At 55.1% G+C, this 2,802-nt stretch overlaps 1 protein-coding gene across 1 annotated transcript in view; it reads right to left on the bottom strand.

Annotated features, from left to right (window-relative positions):
* The window catches only part of SLC39A11 (solute carrier family 39 member 11), a 263,444-nt gene extending 261,535 nt beyond the window's left edge, over window positions 1–1,909 (bottom strand). Inside the window, exon 1 of the mRNA XM_025047120.1 lies at window positions 1,818–1,909. The gene's annotated coding sequence lies outside the window, so the exon portion shown is untranslated. The remainder of the gene's footprint in view (window positions 1–1,817) is intronic.
* Between the last annotated feature and the right edge of the window lie 893 nt (window positions 1,910–2,802).

Genomic DNA, 2,802 nt, shown 5'->3' with positions numbered 1-2,802 from the left:
GAAGGCTGTGGGTCCAGGTGAACTCAGATAAACCCAGATGAGCCCGAGGGAACCCAGGCTTGGCCCAGGTGCCAGGAAACCTCTGAGAGAGACAGCATCCATGGATTCAGATTGTGTCTCCATAGTCTAAATGGAACTCAGGATGGTGACACCAAATAAGAAAAAAAAAAATCTTTAAAAAAAAAAATGCACCTTTTCCATACACCGTCTGGCTACATCACCCTGAAAAGGATGGTCCGTGTTTGTTTTTAAAACAAGACATCTGGATCATGACACCAATCTTCTATTTCTAGCTGCTTGTGGATAAAATTTCAAACAGCTTTTACAAAGAAAGGCACTTGGCTATCATCCTCTTAGTATTTAGGATCTAAAGCAGGTCATAAAAAAAAAACACACACACACACTTTTTTTTTCCTGTATCAAATGTGCCTTTTAACATCTGCGTTTCCCAAAAGGCCAACGTCAAGGTGGGTTTTGTGGGCTGTTGTGCAACAAGGGACCTCGAGAGTGTTCCTAGCGGCTAGTGTGGGGAGGTGGGGGAGGACACACGCTTCTACGCCTGTGTCCGTGCATGGCCGAGCATCCTGAGATGTAAGAAAACGGGACACACAGGGAAAACCAAGGCCGCCATCCTTCCCATCCCAACGGTCGCAGCATTTATCCCTGGCCACACAAGCCCAGGGCCTCTTGGAGAAGTTTCTTCCCTTTGCCATTTTAAAAAAGCTTGGAAGCTACCTAGAAATGCAGACTCTCCGGCCGCACCCCAGACGTGCTCAAGCAGAACACACACCTTATCAAGTTCCGAGCGGGATTCCTATGCTATGAAAGGGGAAAGCACTGGTCTAAAACTGGAACAGCTCCGACAAGACCGAGAGCTTAGAAAGTGGTTCTCCTGCCCTACGAGGGTTGGCAAGGCCCACGCAAAGTCACAGGACGGTTTTCTCCAGGACGTAGACCAGTAGCACCCTCGGGACAGGGAGCGTCAGCCCGGGCACCTCGCAATCAGCTTCTGCAATGGGGAGCGACTTCCTCTGGAGGTTAACTGATAACCCTTCATTAGTTTGTGGGAAGATTATCTCAGGCTGCCGACACCGCCCCGCGCATGTGCACCCTCTACTCCAGCCGCACGCGAGGTGCTCTCTCCCTTTTAAACCTGTTGCCCGGATTCCAACAGTCAGGCGGCTTCGAGATGCTGCTGAAGCTGCACAGGTGGAAACAGCGCTTCATGGAAGTGCACACGCCGGCCCTGACTCCGCCAGGGGAATCCAGCGAAAGGATTCGGGTTTGGGCTGCTAGGACTGTGGAAATTCTCCAGTGTGCACACACTCTTCAAAGTGTGATTGGGGGGACCGGCTGACCTGGGCATTGGTTGGAAATGCACCACCTCAGGCCTCCTGAACCTTAACCAGATCCCCAGTCAAGTTAAAAAGAACCAGCTGACCCCCCAGAGCCCGTGGGAGGGGGCACGGAGCAGCTGGCACTCCAGCCACCTCCATTCCCAGGGCTCCAGGGTCCCCCACACGCCCACCGTGAAGCACTAAATGAAGGGGACCTTGGAGAACCACAGTCAAAGGAAGAAGGTCAACGCCCTCCTACTTGCCGCGGAGGCGGGCAGAGGGAGATCCGGGCCCCCTTCCTCCCTCCTCTGCCACCTGCCAAAGGCGCCCTGCTTCTCCACCAGCCCCCTCCTCTCCCAAGGGCACCCCCTTCCAAACTCCACGTTGCCCTTGCAAGTCCCACACTCCTGTCCTGATGACCCCAGACCCCCAGGCCTCCAGCCCGACCGAAGGCGCTGAAGGACAGAAAAGCCGACTCACTAGAGTGCCCTCTCAAGCCCCCACGCCACTTCCATCAGCCCCCGCTGCCGCTGGCTCGCCGGCTCCACTCCCGAAGTCACTTCCTGCTTCCCTCCCGGCACACGTGGCCCTCCAGCCTCCAGGCCCCGCCCCGCCGCGCCGTGATTGGCAGATCCTGCCTGGAGAATAAATTCTCTGGTTCACAGCCTTCTGCAGGCTCGGGAACGAACAGATGGGGCGGGTAGAACAGAGTCCTGAGGCCAAGCGGAAAGAACATTCTGCATGTATCAGTCTTAAATGAAGCCACAGAAACCCGAGGAAAGAGCAGCTTTGTAATGTCCCTGATATCTTTGGGCCGCTGAGCCCACGCCCTGAGGGAGCAGTTCAGGATGCGTTTGAGAGGGATTGCGGGGAGGGGGAGCGGTGCTGGGATCTCCCACCATCAGCGTCATTATCTAGGTCAATGGTCCTCAAACCACACCTCCCATCAGAGTCACCTGGAGCGATGTCAATATACGAAATGCAAGCACCCCCAGAGGTTCCGGTTCTGGAAGTCCGGGTGTGGCCTGAGAATTTCTGTTCTGAACACAAGTTGCCGATGCTCCCCGCTTCCCTCCCCAAGGGTGACATCGGCAGAAAAACTGCCCATGACCACAGGGGCCACAGACCAGAGGACCCTACAGGAGCAGGCCTGTTGTGCAGCTGAAGTCAGTCATTAGCACTGATGATGGCACCCCATCCATGCACCAGGAAGATGGCATGGTGACTGTCGGGCGGTCTCTGCCCTCGGGAGATTCCCAGACTAGGGAGAAAGCCGGACTAGCTGTCTTGGTCAGCTCCGGCTGCCATAAGAAATGTTTCTGTTGCGTATAAGCTCCGCAGTCTGTAGTGTTTTGTTACAGCAGCATGAACTGGCTGAGACACCCCATTTTACGGATAAGGAAACTGAGACTCGGGAAAGGTCTGCAGTGAGCCCGGGTTGACAGGGCAGTGTGGGAAACCAAGC

The sequence above is a fragment of the Pteropus alecto genome, unplaced genomic scaffold, assembly GCF_000325575.1.
Source record: "Pteropus alecto unplaced genomic scaffold, ASM32557v1 scaffold134, whole genome shotgun sequence".
NCBI classification, from domain to species: domain Eukaryota; kingdom Metazoa; phylum Chordata; class Mammalia; order Chiroptera; family Pteropodidae; genus Pteropus; species Pteropus alecto.
This window is presented reverse-complemented; position numbering and strand designations above follow the sequence as displayed.